Source organism: Zalophus californianus, chromosome 16, assembly GCF_009762305.2.
Source record: "Zalophus californianus isolate mZalCal1 chromosome 16, mZalCal1.pri.v2, whole genome shotgun sequence".
NCBI lineage: Eukaryota > Metazoa > Chordata > Mammalia > Carnivora > Otariidae > Zalophus > Zalophus californianus.
This window is the reverse complement of record NC_045610.1, coordinates 26637567-26655463: the sequence shown is the minus strand read 5'-3', so window position 1 is coordinate 26655463 and position 17897 is coordinate 26637567. Positions and strand designations below refer to the sequence as shown.

Genomic DNA, 17897 nt, shown 5'->3' with positions numbered 1-17897 from the left:
CCCGCCCCCGCGCAACGCGCGGAGGGACGGGCTGCGCCGGGGGAGCCAGGCGGGCGTGAGGCCGTCTGGGGGTGGTGGCTGTGGAGAGGAGGGGGCTGCGCCTGAGGATCGCCTGCAGGCGTCTGCACTAAACAATAAGCAGCCGTCACCTAAGTGCGTATATACGTGTAATCCGCTACACGCCTCAGAGATCTGGATGTTTTGAGGTTAAAAATGTTTTGGCTTTAGGAACCTGCCCTCGGAGGAGAGGCCTGATGTTGGGGGTTGTCTTAGGGCCCGCCCCGGCTCGTCCCGCAGGATCCTGGCGCCTGCCCTGGGTAGGCTGCCCACCACCCTGCTTGTATCCCCGTCTCCTGGGACCCGAGTTAGAGAAGCCACGTCAGCTAGGGGCTCGGCGCGTCTCTAGAAGAGTGGGGCGGAGCGAGAACGTTCGGGTTTTGGCGTTGGCGTTTCTCGAGCTTAAACCCCTGACCGAGTTGTGGCTGGGTGGTGAAGTTTTAACTGAAATGGCTTTTCGTTATGATTCTAAAGTTGCACCGTGTGAGCTAGGCCCTGCCAAAACTTGAGGGAGGAGAAGCAAAGAGAAGTCGGAGAGAGATTTGGTGGCGGTGGAAGTAGAAGTTAATTTTAAAAACCCTGTCTTGTATATAGGGAACTCTGCTATCTTCGCTATAACTTCTAGAATGAAGCGTTTATTAAGAAAAATCTTAAACAAGGGCGCCTGGGTGGCTCGGTTGGTTGAGCGACTGCCTTCGGCTCAGGTCATGATCCTGGAGTCGGGAGATCGAGTCCCGCATCGGGCTCCCAGCTCGGCAGAGAGTCGGCTTCTCCCTCTGACCCTCCTCCATCTCATGCTCTCTCTCATTCTCTCTCTCTCAATTAAAAAAACAAACAACAAAAACCAAAAGAAACAAAACCCCCCTTTTAATTCCCGGCAAAAATGTATTTTAAATGATAACTGTATTCCATGAATCTTCCCCTATCCCGCACAACTACCAAAAGCCTTTCCATTCTGAACTACAAACTTTTTACCTGTAATTTACAGAAATTGACGTCAAGTAAATAACTCTTAATAGTCTTCTTACAGTCTTACTTGGCAAGGGGTTTTCTTTCATTAGAGACAATAAATTTGCATGTATGTGCTATGAGTTGACTAGTGGAATGAGTGATACTTTGTCTTTTTATTGGTCATTACCTGACTTAGAACCATTCACAACTTTGCCCAGATTAGTTTGGTGGTGTGTACTTTCTGAGGCTTCTTAATCATGAAGTTGTTTGCACTGTATTTTCTCCTGTATCAGAGTACAACTGAGTACACCATTTAACCTCAGTTATCTGCCTTGAGGCTGTGCTTAAGTCAGATTAGTTTTTTTTTTAATTTTTTTTAAAGATTTTATTTATTAACTTGACAGAGAGAGACACAGCAAGAGAGGGAACACAAGCAGGGGGAGTGGGAGAGGGAGAAGCAGGCTTCCTGCAGAGCAGGGAGCCCTATGTGGGGCTCGATCCCAGGACCCTGGGATCATAAATCAGATTTGTTCTATCACCAAACTATTTCCCTTGGTTAGAAAGACACTCTTCCCCCCCAACCCCCCAACTGGTATTAGATCTGCTTCACACTGTTGATTAAGATATTGGGCTTTTTATTTATTTTTTAATATTCATAGGTCTCCATGAGCTTAACATAAGTCTTGCTGACAAATTAGGTTTCTGGGTCAGTAAGGCTGTCTTAGTCCGTTTGGGCTGCAAAGTTATAGACTAGGTAGCTCATAAACAACAAATTTATTTCTCACAGTTCAGGAGCCTAAGAAGTCTAACATCAAAGTGCTGGCAGATTTGGTGTCTGGTGAGTACCTGTTTCCTTGAATATCTGTTTCCTATTCTTGCTGTGTCCTCCTATGGTGGAAGGGTGGAGGGAACTCTTTGGGATCTCATTCATAAGGGCTCTGCCCTCAGGACCTAATCACCTGCCTCCAACTCCGAATATCATCACATTGGACGTTAGATGAATTTTGTAGGGGCACAAATATTAGGACTGTAGCAAAGGCTGAGGGCCAGGCTCAGGACTGTAGTGAATTTTTCAAGGAGACGTACTTTTGTATATATCCTTTCATTCCATCTACAACATGGATATTTTTACTTTAAACTTTAAAAGGTATGATAATTTAGGGAAACAGAAAAAAGAGTCAGTCTCATGTAATCTAGCTATAGCTACAACGGGGCATCAGTCTGTTTTAGTACAGTAGGTATATTTAAAATTTAATTCATTTATGCATCTCACTGTAATGTTTAAATTCTTTAGCACATTCATAACATTGTAGGTATATTAGGACATGTTGAAAGTTTACTAGTATACTTGGAACTGCATTCTACTCAAACAACTTGACTGAAAAGTAACATTTGAAGAAGAGTACTGAGTTGATGACAAGATTTGACAGTGACAGACTTATCTGATAAATTTTCTTTCCACTAGCATCTAGAATGTAGGAAATGGGCATTTTAATTGATTAATTCAAGCAGGATTTGCTGAGTACTTACTAAGTGTCAAGAATTGTACTAGAGGTTGGAGAGGTAGACATTAAAAAAAACACAGTCCTCTTCCCACAGTGACATAAGTGGCTAGACAAGTCTCCAAACAAATAATTGTAGTATACTGGAATAAAACTATAATTGAAGGTTGTATGAGATACAATGGAATCAAGAACTGAAGCATTTAACTTTGTTAGGAAGGAACTGCTTCATTATATTTGTGATATTTGAGCTGAATCTTGAAGAATATGTCAAAATTTGCCAGGACATAAGCAGTAAATGGACATTCCAGATAAAAACAATAATAGGTGGAAAGGCATGGTATTGAAATACAACAGCCCTTTGAAGTAATTAATTTTTTTTGTTTCTGAAAGAGTAGGGTGCATATGAGGGAATAGTAAGTATGGGCTAGAAAATGAAAAATGTTGTGGTCTTGGGAATTTATTCTATAGTTTATTCTAATGGCCAAAGGAAAGCTATTGAGTTTTAAGACAAGATTTGCATTTTCCAGAAGATTCACATACTGATAGCTTACAGTAATATAAGCTCAGGAGATTATTACAAATAGTTGAAGTAGGAGATGAGAAGATCTTGAACTCCTCAGTAAAATGGGATTCATGAAATTGGAGGGCTTATAAGGAGATAAATAGGTTTAAGTGTGATAAATTGTTCCAGTTATGCCCCCCTTCTCAAGCCAATAGGTCATGCCTACCTATATCCATACCCCTGGGTAGACCCCTCCCAGACTAACTCATGTGACTTGCTTTGGCCATTGAGATAATAGCAGTTGCAATTTAGCAGAGACTTGAAAAATGTTTGCACGTTAGGATTTGCCCTTTTACAGCTGATAACCCTTCAGCCACCATGTAATCAAATCAGGCTTTGCCTCCTAGAAGATCAGAAACCACTTGGAGAGAGGCCCCAAGTGTCCCAACCATTTCAGCCTTCCCAGTTGAGGTCCCAGACATATGTGTGAGGTCATCCTAGCCCCAACTAAGATGGTTCAGACCAGAAGAATCAGCTAGTCAACCCATAGAATCACAGGAAATAATAAATATTTCCATTTAAACTTTCAGATTTGGAGCAGTTTGTTTCATAACAAAAGTTAACTGATACCCTAAGTGACCCAAGCAGATGTGGAGTGGGAAGAAGTCTAAGATGAATCTTTCTTTTGTAGCTTGGGCGGATGGATAAATCAATTTTGGAAAGCTATGAATAATAGAACAATTAAATTGGTGATATTACCAAAGATAATGGGAGATATATATATATATATACATAGTTGTTGTTTTTTAAGATTTTACTTTTAAGTAATTTCTATACCCAGCATGGGACTTGAACTTACAACCCCAAGAGCAAGAGTTGCATGTACCACCAACTGAGCCAGCCAGGTGCCCTGGAAATATATATTTTTACAGACCAAGTTTGGTGGGATAATAAATTCAGCTGTGGAAATAGAGTCTTAGGGGTTGAGTTCTTGGGACATATAAGTGAAGATATCCAGTTGGCAGTTTGATATAAATATCTGGAGATCATAAATTTGGAGTAAAAACTATGGCTTCGAATGATATTGCCCATTTCTCATTAGTTTTGGGAGATTTTTGTAAATTCTTTGATACCTCGTACTTAGTGTTGTCTATCAATAGAGACAACCTCTTCCTTTCCAATCTGTATGCCTTTTTTTAAAAAAATTTTTATTGTTATGTTAATCACCATACATCATTAGTTTTTTTTTAAGATTTTATTTATTTATTCATAAGAGAGAGAGAGAGAAGCAGAGGGAGAAGCAGGCTCCCCGCTGAGCAGGGAACCCGATGCGGGACTCAATCCCAGGACTCTGGGATCATGACCTGAGCCGAAGGCAGACGCCTAACCATCTGAGCCACCCAGGCCGCCCCATCATTGTTTTTGATGTAGTGTTCCATGATTCATTGTTTGTGCATAACACCCAGTGCTCCACGCAGAACGTGCCCTCTTTAATACCCATCACCAGGCTAACCCATCCTCCCACTCCCTTCTCCTCTAGAACCCTCAATTTGTTTTTCAGAGTCCATCATCTCGCATGGTTCATCTTCCCCTCCCAATCTGTATGCCTTTTATTTTTTTATTGTGTTGGTTTGAATTGCCAGTACATGTTGAATAGGAGTGGTGAGAGTAGATGTCCTTGCCTTGTTCCTGTTTTAGGGAAAAAAACATTTAGTCTTTTATTATGTGTTACCTATAGTTTTTCTTTTGTAGATGTCATTTTTCAGGTTAAGTTCCTTTCTTAGATTACTAAGAGTTTTTATCATGAGTAGATAATTCTGTCAAATGCTTTTCCTGCCTATATGGAGAAATCATAGTTTTTCTTCTTTAGTCTATTAATATGGTGAATTATGTCAGTTAATTTTTAAATGTTGAATCAGCCTTGCATTTCCAGTATAAAACCCCTTGGGTTGTACTATATTATCCTTTTCATATGTTGAATTTTATTTACTAATATTTTGTAGTGGATTTTGCATCTGTGTTTATGGGAGATACTGCCTTTCTTATGATGTATTTATCTGGCTTTGGTAATAGGGTTGTGCTCCTGAATTGGAAATGTTTCCCCCTTTTTCTGCTTTCAAAAAAGATTATATAGAATTAGTATTTTTTCTTTCCTTTTTTAAAGATTTTATTTATTTATTCATGAGAGACAGAGAGAGGCAGAGGGAGAGGGAGAGGGAGAAGCAGGCTCCCCGCTGAGCAAAGAGCCAGATGCAGGAGTCGATCCCAGGACCCTGGGATCATGACCTGAGCCGAAGGCAGATGCTGAACAGCCTGAGCCACCCAGGCGCCTAGAATTAGTATTATTTCTTTATGATTTGGTAGATTTGCCAGTAAAGCCACTTGGCAAAGAAATTTCTTTATGGAAATAGAGTCTTAGGGGTTGAGTTCTTGGGACATATAAGTGAAGATATCCAGTTGGCAGTTTGATATAAATATCTGGAGATCATAAATTTGGAGTAAAAACTATGGAGAGGTTTTAAACTACAGATTTAATTCCTTTAATGGATGTAGGATTATTCAGGTTATATATTTCTTCCTGAGTGAGCTTTGGTAATTTGTGCCTATGGATGAATTGGTATAAAGGTGTGTGTAATACTCTCTTAAATATCTGTAGTGTCTGTGATGATGTCACCTTCACATTCCTGATTTTGGTAATTTGTGTCTTTTTTTTCATGTCAGTATGGCTAGAAGTTTATAGATTTTGTTAGTATGTTCCTTTTTTTTTAAGATTTTATTTATTTATTTTAGAGAGAAAGAGAGTACCAGGGGAGACAGTGAAATGGGGGAGAGGGGTACAAGGGGAGGGAGAGGGAAAGAGAGAGAATCTCAAACAGACTGCGTGCGAGCATGGAGCCTGACCCCACAGCCCTGAGATCATGACCTGAGCCAAAACTAAGTTGGATGCTTAACTGACTGAGCCACCCAGGCACCCCTGTTGGTATTTTCAATAAAATTTGGTTTCTTTTATTTTGGTGTTATTTATTTTACTCTGTTGTTTCCCTATTTTTAATTTTACTGGTTTCTACTCTTTATTACTTCCCTTCTGTTTGCTTTGGATTTAATTTGCTCTTCCTTATGTGGTTTCTAAAGGTGTAAGTTTGTTTGTTTGTTTGTGTGTTTTTAAGTAGGCTCCATGCCCAAGGTGGCTTGAATTCATGATCCTGAGATTAAGAGGCTCATGCTTTACTGACTGAGCCAGCCAGGTGCCCCTCTAGAGGTGGAAGTTTCTTTTTTTTAAATTTTTTTAAAAGATTTTATTTATTTGAGAGAGAGAGAGCACGAGCTGGGAGGAGAGGCAGAGGGAGAAGGAAAAGCAGACTCCCCACTGAGCAGGGAACCCGATGGGGTTCGATCCCAGGACCCTGAGATCATGACCGGAGCAGAAGGCAGAGGCTTAACCAACTGAGTCACCCAGGAGCCCCTAAAGGTGGAAGTTTAGATCATTGATTTGAGATCTTATTTTTTCTAACATAGGCATGCGATTTTATGCATTTCTCTCTGAGCACTGCTTTGGCTGAGTCTAATACATTTTGATATGTTGTATTTTTATTTGAACTCAGTTCAGAATATTTTTTAACTTCCCTGTGACTTCTTATTTGACCCCTGGGTTATTTAGAAGTGTGTTAATTTCCAAATATTTATGACTTTTCTAAATATCTTTCTATTATTGGTTTCTCATTTAATTTTGATATATTCAGAGAACATACTTTCTGTGATTTCAATTCTTTAAAATTTGTATTACGATCTAGGGGTGCCTGGGTGGCTGAATCAGTTAAATGTCTACCTTCAGCTCAGGTCATGATCCCAGGGTCCCGGGATCAAGACCTGCATTGGACTCCCTGCTGAGCAGGAAGCCTGCATCTCCCTATCCCTCTGCCCCCACCCCAGCTCGTGCACTCTCTCTCTCATTCTCTCTCTCAAATAAATAAATAAAATCTATGTAAAAATCAAATTATATTATGCCCTAGAATATCATGTCTCTTTTTTAGGATTTTGTTTTATTTTATTATGTTTTGTTAGTGACCATACAATACATCATTAGTTTTTGATGTAGTGATCCATGATTCATTGTTTTCATATAACACCCAGTGCTCCATGCAGTACGTGCCCTCCTTAATACCCATTGCCGGGGTAACCTACCCCCCTCCCCCCCTCCCCTCTAAAACCCTCAGTTTGTTTCTCAGAGTCCATAGTCTCTCATGGTTCATCTCTCCCTCCGATTTCCCCCCCTTCATTTTTCCCTTCCTTCTCCTAATGACCTCCATGCTATTCCTTATGTTCCACAAATAAGTGAAACCATATGATAATCGACTTTCTCTGCTTGACTTATTTCACTTAGCATAATCTCCTCCAGTCCCATCCATGTTGATGTAAATGTTGGGTATTCATCCTTTCTGATGGCTGAGTAATATTCCATTGTATATATGGACCACATCTTCATCGCCTCAGCAACTTCTTTCAAGATACATCTCCAAAGGCAAGTGAAACAAAAGCAAAAATGAACTTTTGGTACTTCATCAAGATAAAAAGCTTCTGCACAGCAAAGGAAACAGTCAACAATACAAAGAGGCAACCCACAGAATAGAAGATATTTGCAAATGACACTACAGACAAAGAGCTGATATCCAAGATCTATAAAGAACTTCTCAAACTCAACACCCAAAAAACAAATAAGTCAAAAAATGGGCAGAAGACATGAAAAGACACTTCTCAAAAGAAGACATACAAATGGCTAACAGACATATGAAAAAATATTCATCATCATTAGCCAGCAGGGAAATTGAAATCAAAACCACATTGAGATACCACTTTACACCAGTTAGAATGGCAAAAATTGAGAAGGCAAGAAACAACAAATGTTGGAGAGGTTGTGGAGAACGGGGAACTCTCTTACACTATTGGTGGGAATGCAAGTTGGTACAGCCACTTTGGAAAACAGAATGGAGGTTCCTCAAAAAATTAAAAGTAGAGCTACTCTATGACCCAGCAATTGCACTACTGGGTATTTATCCCAAAGACACAGATGTAGTAAAAAGAAGGGCCATATGCACCCCAATGTTCATAGCAGCAATGTCCGCAGTAGCCAAACTGTGGTAAGAGCCGAGATGCCGTTCAACAGATTAATGGATAAAGATTTTATTTTTTCAGTTTATTTTTTATTGATTTAAGTAATCTCTATACCCAACGTGGGGCTTGAACTCACAACCCTGAGATCAAGAGTCACATGCTCTGCTGATGGAGCCAAGCCATCCAGGCACCCCTAGACTGTCATATGTCTTTTTTTTTTTTAAGATTTTATTTATTTATGTGACAGGGAGACATAGGAAGAGAGGGAACACAGGCAGGGGGAGTGGGAGAGGGAGAAGCAGGCTTCCTGTGGAGCAGGGAGCCCGATGCAGGGCTTGATCCCAGGGCCCTGGGATCATGACCTGAGCTGAAGGCAGACGCCCAACGACTGAGCCACCCAGGTGCCCCTATCATATGTCTTGATAAATGCTTCAGGTGCACATGAAAAGAATGTGTATTCTAATGCTGTTGGGTAGAGAGTTCTACAAATATCTTAGGTCAAGTTGGTTGATAGTGTTGTTCAGGTCTTCTCAATCTTTGCTGACTTTCTACTTATTCTATCCATAACTTTAAGAAATAGTGAAGCTTCCAAGTATAATTATGAATTTGTCTATCCTTTCAAGTTTTTGCTTCATGTATTTTGAAGATCTGTTTTTAGGTCCATACACAATTACAGTTCTTACGTCTTCTTGGTGATCTGATCCTTTTAACACTGTGTAATATCCATCTTTATCCATGGTGATACATAGCACCTCCCACTTCTTTTGACTAGTGTTTTAATGTTATCCTTTACCATCCTTTTACTCCTAATCTATCTATGGGTTGCTTATTTAATTTCAGTTGAATCTTTGTTCAAAAAAACTCAATCTGACAATTTTTGCTTTTAATTGGTATGTTTAGATCATTTACATTAGTGTAATAATTGATGTGGTTGGACTTAAGTTACCCTTTTATTGATTTCTGTTTGTTTCCTCTTTTTTATTTTTCTTTTTAACCTTTCCTGCCTTTTTTTTTGGATTATTTGGATATTTTTAGTATTCCATTATCTATTGGTTTTTTGGTTATCTCTCTTTATAAAGATATAAACACTTTCGTTTTCTAATTTTTAACTGGTAACATACACCTAACATAAAATTTATTATCTTAACTATTTTTAGGTGTATAGTTCAGTATTATTAAGTATATTTACATTGTTGTGCAACCATTCTTCAGAACTTTTCCATCTTGTGAAACTGAAACCCTATACCTATTAAGCAATAATTTCTTATTCTCCCTCCTCCCAAGCCTTGGCAAATACCATTCTACTTTCTGTTTCTATGAATTTGCTCTAGATACTGCATGTAAATGGATTTATACAGTATTTGTCTTTGTGAATGTCTTATTTCACTTAGCATAATCTCAAATATTGTTGTAGCATGTATTAGCATTTATTTCCTTTTTAAGGCTGAATAATATTCCACTTTGTCTATATACCACATTTTGTTTATCCATTCATCTGCTGATGGACACGTAATCTATTGTGAATAATCTGTTATAAATATGGGTATACAGATATCTCTTTGAGATTCTGCTTTATATTTTGGATATACACCTAGAAGTGGAATTACTATATCAATTTTTAATTTTTTGAGGAACTGCCATAGTGTTTTCCTTAGCAGCTGCACTATTTTACATTATCCCCAACAGTGCACAAGGGTTCTAATGTCTCTACATCTTCACCACACATTTTAGTCAGTGTTATAAAACCGGGACCTGTTGATGAAGTCCTAATGGAAGCTACAACTACGAATGTAAAGGCTGTTGAAATTAAGGTGAAAGTTTAGAGGAGAATTAATACCTTTCAACGGGCTTTATGTGAAGTGGTTGTATCTCTTTTACCTGATTGCATTATGGGGATGAACATTATATCTGATTGGGGAACATTTCACCTACCTGTAATTGTTAAAAAGAAGGCATGTAAATCTGCCCTTCACGCAATATTAATTGGACATGCTAAATGGGAATCAATAAGATTACGTGAATCCAAACTATATAGAGTAGAAGCTGGAGTGCTGATATGGACAAATTATTTTTTTTTTATTTTTAAAGATCTTATTTATTTATTAGAGAGAGCGCCTGTGCACTCGCACACAAGCAGGGGGAGCGGCAGAGGGAGAGGAAGAAGCAGGCTCCCTGCTGATGTGGGGCTCTATCCCAGGACCTTGGGATAATGACCCAAGCTGAAGGCAGAGGCTTAACCGACTGAGCCGCCCAGGCACCCCTGGACAAATTCTTTGTGCAATAACTGTATGTGTGACATACACTGGGGCTTATCACAAAAGCCTGGAAGCATCTCCCAGCATTGACTACTGGGACTTTGGTCTGGAGAATTCCCATTTGGGAGGAAATTACTAGGTTGCTATCAGACATTAATTAAAACTGCCCTTGTGACTGAAGGATGTAAAATCTTGAATCCTAAAATGCCTTTGATGTCTAGGATGATGTTGGAAAAACACTGTATTGGGGAGGGCAGTGCCCAGAATAGTTCCATAATAAAATGGAAATCGTTTGTACAGGGTCGTGCTACCTATGAAATGCAAGGATGATGTACTTAACAATAGGGAGCCTCTTTTCAAACCCTAGGCCTGACTTTGAAATTTTGAAGAGCCTCCAGATTCTGTCATCACGTGGACCGTACCCTATGGACATCTCTCAGCTGACCAGCAAATATCTCCTTGGTTCATGGATGGCAGTTGTAAGGTAAATGGACAAAATCCTGTTAGGAAGACCACCACTCTGATCAGAGAAGGTAAAAATCAGCTAGGTGGGCTGACTTGCCTACTGTTTTCTTAGCAGTGGTGGAAGAATTGGACAATGAATGATAACAATCCCTAGATTTCATTTTTATCAACTCATGGACAATGGCCAATGAAGGGCAGTGGAAACCTGGCCTATTAAAGGGGTGCCTGTATGGGGCACAGCTCTGTGGAAAATCACTGGAAATTTGAGGGGCACATTGAGCTAGGAGGTATCAATGCCCATCAGAAAAAAAAAAAACCCTTTAGTGGACTATTCCTTGCCTGGCACTGGAATCTCTGAATACTTATTTCTTAAAATAGCTATTTAATGTCTGTCTCTTCCACTATACTCAATGTCAGGAGGGACTATTTTTGTTTTATTACTGTATCCTCATGACTAATACAGTTTTTGGCATATACTAAGAACCCAATAAATATTTATTGAATATATGAATGAATGGACACTTTTCAGATCTCATCTTACTTGACATTTTTATAGCATTCTACACCATGGATTGTTCTTACCTGGAATCTTTCCCCCTAGTCTTCCTTATTAGTAAGGTCTGCTGGTTTCCCCACTTCTTTAGCCTTCCTTTATAGGTAAGTTGCCATTTCTTTCTTTTTTTAAAAATTTTATTTATTTATTTGAGAGAGAGTGTGTGAGCAGAAGGGAGAGGGAGAGAGAATCTGAAGCAGACTGCGCTGAGTGTGGAGCTTGATGCAGGGCTTAATCTCACAACTGTGAAATCATGACCTGAACCCAAACCAAGAGTCGGACACTTAGCTGACAGAGCCATCCAGGTGTCTCAAGTTGCCATTTCTTTATGAATATTATAGCTTCAGAAATTGCTTTTTAAAAGGGGATACCTGCATAGTCAGCTCATATATGCAACACATAAATTCTTAGTAATAAGTGCTCAGTCACCATTTCATCATTCTAGAACAAAGTAGATATTTGTTACTGCATAGTGGCACTCCTTTGCTGTCACTTTGTTACCTGTTATTAGGTCCTCTGTAACTCTTTTTTCCCTGTTTATCTAGTTTATTATTTCTACACAAACGCTTGCTAGAATATAATTTTCAAAAATTTAAAAACATGGTTTTTATTCAAATATAATAGGAAAATATTTCAAATATCTTATGCAACTCATTAATTATGAGAACATATAAGATACTAAGATTGGTTCAAAGAAAAATTCAGGGACAGAGAATATATATATAGTCAAAGGAATGCTGAAACTAATTTGTCAGTAGATGCAAATTTCTGCATGGTAAGAGACATAATATTTTGGGTTATGTTTTTTCTAGATGGAAAAGAGTTAAATCTCTACCAGGAGATTTGTATTTATATGACTAAGGACAGGAATCATTTGCATTGCTCTCCGATAGGAAGAGCAATTGCTTTGTTGTCAGTGACCTGCAAGTTAACCACTACCCCTATAAAGTTGTAAAATACCCTAGTCAATAGAAAGTCAAATTAAGATGCACGTCCCTACACAATCAGCTATCCTGTCCCTAGAGGTCTGCCAAATTATATCTTGTATTCCATTGGAATGATCCCAGTAATCTCTTCTGCCTATTTCCAAGTTTTGAATGTTTTTTTCTTAATGCTCTTTACCCTGACAAGAAAGAAACCTTTACTTTTGCTTTTCTGTAGTACCTGTCCCTCTTCCTTCATAGAATGTTTTTTCCCCCTACCTGTGCCCAGTTTTCTCTCTTACTTCCATTTAATCTTGGCCCCAGCTTGCTTCCTTTGAACACAAATTTTTGGTTTTCCTTCTTTCACCCTTACGTGATGTGGCTGATCCACAGTTCACTTCCTAAACATTTGGAGACTAATTTGGAGTGTTAGTTTCTTATTTTATGGTATAGTAAGATGGTATTATTTTTATTAAAAATGGTTTTTATTGGTCTGGTATATGTGTATTCTCAGTTTTACTTTAAGCTCTGGTATAAACTACAAGTGATGGAGTTTTTTTTGTATAGAAATTTTATATACTAGGGCGCCTGGGTGGCTCAGTCAGTTAAGCATCTGCCTTCCGCTCAGGTCATGGTATCGGGGTCCTGGGATCAGGCCCTGCATCAGGCTCCCTGCTTAGTGGGGAGTCTGCTTGTCCCTCTCCCTCTGCCCATCTCTCCGCTCATGCTCTCTCAAATATAAATAAATAATAAATATTAAGATTTTAATAAAATCTTTTTAAAAAAAAAGGAATTGTATCCACTAATTCAGGGATGGTAAATACATAGCACTTGTGCTATCGCTTTTTCTACCCATACCTATGGCAGATATTGACAGCTGAAATCAAATTCATTCTTGTTCAGCTTGAACTCAGCCTCAGGTTCCTTCTACACACAGAAGTCCAGCCATTCACTATCAATCAGTTGAAGTTGACACAAGATAAAAATGTCTTAAATGAATGCTTTTAGGAAAAATGTCATAGAGCAATCTGGTTCTAGAGTTGGCATATAGGAAGGCAACCTTTGTGTATCTCTCAAAATAAAAATGTCTTTGGGAATTGTTTTTAGGTAATTAGTTGTATGAAGTTGAGTATAATCTTAAAAAGTATGTTTTCCTTAATGCAAATCAAAACCACAATAAGATATCACCTTATGCCAGTCAGAATAGCTAGAATCAAAAAGACGAGAAATAACAAATGTTGGTGAGGATGTGGAGAAAACAAAATCCTCGTGCACTGTTGGGAATGTAAATTGGTGCAGCCACTGTGGAAAACTATGGAGGTTCCTCAAAAAATTAAAAATAGAAATACCATATGATCCAGTAATTCTGTTACCCAAAGAAAATAAAAACAGTAATTCAAAAAGATATATGCATCCCTTGTTTATTGCAGCATTATTTAAAATAGCCAGGATCTGGACCAAGTGTCCATCAATAGATGAATGGATAAAGAATACAATGGAATATTATTGCTATTTCTGGCAATATGGATGGACCTTGAGGGTATTATGCTAAGTGAAATAAGTCAGACAGAGAAAGACAAATATCACATGATTTAACTTATATGTGGAATCTAAAAAACAAAACAAACAAACAAACAAAAAGCAGAATCAGACCTATAACTAAATACAGAGAACAAACTGTTGTTTGCCAGAGGGGAGAGCAGTAGATGGGTGGGCAAAATGGGTGAAGGGGAATTGAAGGTACAGGTTTCCAGTTATGGAATGAATAAGTCATAGGGATAAAATGTACAGCATAGGGAATATAGTCAGTGGCATTGTAATAGTGTTGGGGATGTGACAGATGGTAGCTACACTTGTAGTGAACATAGCATAAGGCATAGGGTTATCAAATAACTATGTGGTACACCTGAAACTAATGTTAACATTGTATGTCAACTATACTTCAATTAAAAAAATATAGACAACTTGTAAAAAAGAAGTATGTTTTCCTTTTTTTTAAGCTAAAAATCCAAAGTAGATACAATTTTATATAAAAATTTATTTCTATCATGTGGATTAGTGGTTAACCATCTGGAAAATAAAGATATGGATTTATTAACCTAATTTCAATTTTTTTTGCAACTTCACCCCTTTTATTTGTGCTGCTTGTGCTTTGTCTTGAAAATACCTTCTCCCTCTGCCCCAACAGTGCACTGGCAGGGAAGAGGTAGCAGAAAATAAAAGACATCCCTCGTTATTGCACATGGACGCATTATACAGGCCCACCTGGTGAAGGCTAGGGGGCATCTTGGCACATTCTCAGATCCCTGTTCAGGAGGGGGTTGGGTTACTGGAGTGGCATCACATGTGAGAGGGGTTTCTTCAAGCTACTCTAGTCCTACCTGTTGGTCCTTGTGCTTCCTGGTTCTCCATGCCTTCCTGGTACTGCCTCCCTCAGTGACGTCTCCAGTTTTTTTTTTTAAGATTTATCTATTTTAGAGACAGAAAGAACATGAGTGAGGGAAGGGACAGAGGAAGAGAATCTCAAGCAGCCACCCTGCTGAGCACAGAGTAGACTTGATCTCACAACCCATGAGATCATGACCCGAGCTGAAACCAAGAGTCCGATGCCCAACTGACTGAGCCACCCAAGTGCCCCTCCAGTGTCTGTTTTTTTAATGTATTTACATTTGATCCCAAAATAATGTGCTTTAGATTGAAAAACTGGTTTCTGTGAATCTAGAAAGTTTTGTCATAGGTAAAAGAGGGTTCAAAATCAGAAATTAGTTACCTCCTTTCTTGTAAAAGAACTTTACAATAAGTTTCAGATGTATCATATGTCCAAAAAAAGAACTTGGTGTTTTGTAGAGGGAAGTTCAGAACAGGACGTATGAACGATCTATTGGCTTGTTTAATGTTCTCAGTGCTCTTGATATATACAGAGAGTAATTATTAAAAACATGGACGGTGGGGCCAAACTCCCTTGGGTTCAGCTTGGACAAATTGCTTAACTTTGTTCTGTTTCAGTTCCCTCATCTTGGTGTGGTTATTGTGAGAAATTATTTATTTATTTATTTACGTAATTGTTAGCAACACACACAAACATTCATATACACATACACATGTATGTATGCAAGCATACGTACATACTCTCTTATGTATGGCATTTAGAACAATCTAAGAACATGGTAAGCACTGCGCATCTTAGTTATTATCTTGACAAATTAAATTTAATACCATTCCTCAAATGCTTATCAGTACATCTTTCTCCTGAAAGTATTAAAATTTATTTTAAATGTTGATATCATAATTACACGATTCTTTTGTTTCTTTTTGTGTATAGGTTTTTTCAAATAAGCTGTTTGCTCAAGAAAAGAAACTCAATTTTTTCAGATCCAGAAAGAATAAATCAATTTGAAATATTCTTCATAAAATGGCTATAAGAGGCAGCAAGTGCTAAGAAACATGAATTTATGAACATAGCCACATGCTTTTTTCCTTTCAGTTTGATTTAAATTTAATATCCTCCCACAATGGAAAATCATTTACAATAAAGAGATGAACTGGAAGGAATAGGAAAATGGAAACAAGATGTCATTTCTTTTACTATCCAACAGTTTACCATCTGTTTTAAAATGGTGTTTGACCATCTACAGTAAATGAAACAAAATGCTTTTTAAAATAATGTAATACTTTAAACTATTTTTACTACCAAACTCTCCCTCCCCTGTGAACACATTCATTTTACTGAGTAAAGGTTTATTTAAGCTCCACTTACATCTATGTTGTTTTTAGCTCATTTCCTTTTTAAAAAAGCAATTGGTGAGTTTATTTCCCAGTTTAGCTCTTATAATAAAATATAAAAGGCATTTCTGTTTTGGCCTCTACTATAACATTATCGAAAGCTATGAAAGTCACAGCAAAATATAGAACAGCATAAAATTAGAAACTGCTGGTGTTTCTTTAGCAGCAGTTAGTGCCCTTGCAGTTTTCACCTCTCTTGTTACAGCCCAAATCTGAGAGTCATCTCTGTGTACCAAACACCAAACCCTAAGTGTGTTGTTTTTCTTACCTTTTCAAATTACACTTATTTTCTTTCTTATTCATCTCCATTCATAAAAATGGTTAAGTAATGATAGAGATTATAAGAAACATAAAGAAATGAGTTTAGTTTTTCTCATAAAAAATTTTTATTCATTCAAACTAAATTTTTTAAGTAACAGCTTTATTGAGATATTCACATAGCATAAAATTTTACCCTTTTAAAGTATAGTTAGTGGGTTTTTATCCACAGAGTTGTGTAACCATCATCATTATAAATTTAGAGCATTTTCTTCACTTCAAAAAGAAACCCAGTGCTCATTAATAGTTATTCCTCATTCCTCCCATCTCCTAGCAATCATTAATCTACTTTCTGTCTCTGTAGATTTACCTATTCTAGACATTCATATAAATGGAATCATAGAATATATAGCCTTCTATGATGGGCTTCTTTCACTTAGCAAAGTGTTTTCAAGGTTTATCCATGTTGAAGCATGTATCAATATTTCATTCCTTTTTATTGCTCAGTAATATTCCATTATATGGATAGGACATGTTTGTTTACTCATTCACCAGCTGATGGACGCTTGAATTGTTTCCTGCTTGTTGACAATGTTAAGACAATGCTGCACTTAACATTCATGTATAAGGTGTTTTGTTTTTAAGATCTTATTTATTTGATAGAGCAAGCATGAGCAGGTGGGGGAGGGGCAGAGGCAGAGGGAGAAGCAGACACATGCTGAGCAGGGAGCCTGACTGGCTTGATCCCAGGACCCTGATGTCATGACCTGAGCCAAAGGCAGATGCTTAACTGACCAAGCCACCCAGATGCTCCCCAATTTTTTTATATGGATATATAGTTTATTGGAAGACTCTTTCCCATCAAGTTTTCTTGAAAATCAGTTGACCATAAATGTAAGCATTTACATTTCTAGTCCATTGATCTATATATCTGTCTATACCAGTACCATACTGTCCTGATTGCTGTTCTTTGTGTTATGTTTTGAAATCAGGAAGTGTCAGGACTCCAACTTTATTCCCTTTTTCAAGATTGTTTTGGCTATTTTGGAATTCATTTCTGTATGAATTTTAGGATCAGCTTGACAATTTCTGCAGTTTTGTGTGGCTTTCATATCTTTATGCATGTATAAATATGTCTTCTACAACACAAGAATATTTTAAAACAAAATTAAAATATTATGTTTTTCTGCAACTTTCTTTTCTCCCCCAACATTTTATTATGAAAATTTTCAAACTGAGATAATGAAAGAATTGTAGTAACACCCAAACCCACCACCCTCTCCATCTCCCACCCCCGTCTGTATTCTACAGGTGACATTTTGGTATATTTGCTTTATCATATAACTAGCCATTCCTAGCCATAACCACCTATTCCATGTATCATCAAACCATCTTATTATTTTGTGCTTTTCAAAGCAAATCACATATATCAGTACACTTCACTTTTAAATATGCCATCATATGTATTGTTAACTAGGGTTCAATTTTTTTTTAAAGGTGAGAGGGTTTTTTTGAAGATTTTATTTATTTGTCAGA

The 17897-nt window shown here is 37.8% G+C and overlaps 1 long non-coding RNA gene across 1 annotated transcript; it reads left to right on the top strand.

Annotated features, from left to right (window-relative positions):
• Positions 1-3: 3 nt before the first annotated feature.
• Positions 4-16039, top strand: LOC113908206. Its single transcript, XR_003515386.2, has 3 exons — positions 4-153; positions 1796-1846; positions 15643-16039. It is a non-coding gene; the product is annotated as an uncharacterized LOC113908206 (long non-coding RNA).
• Positions 16040-17897: the final 1858 nt, after the last annotated feature.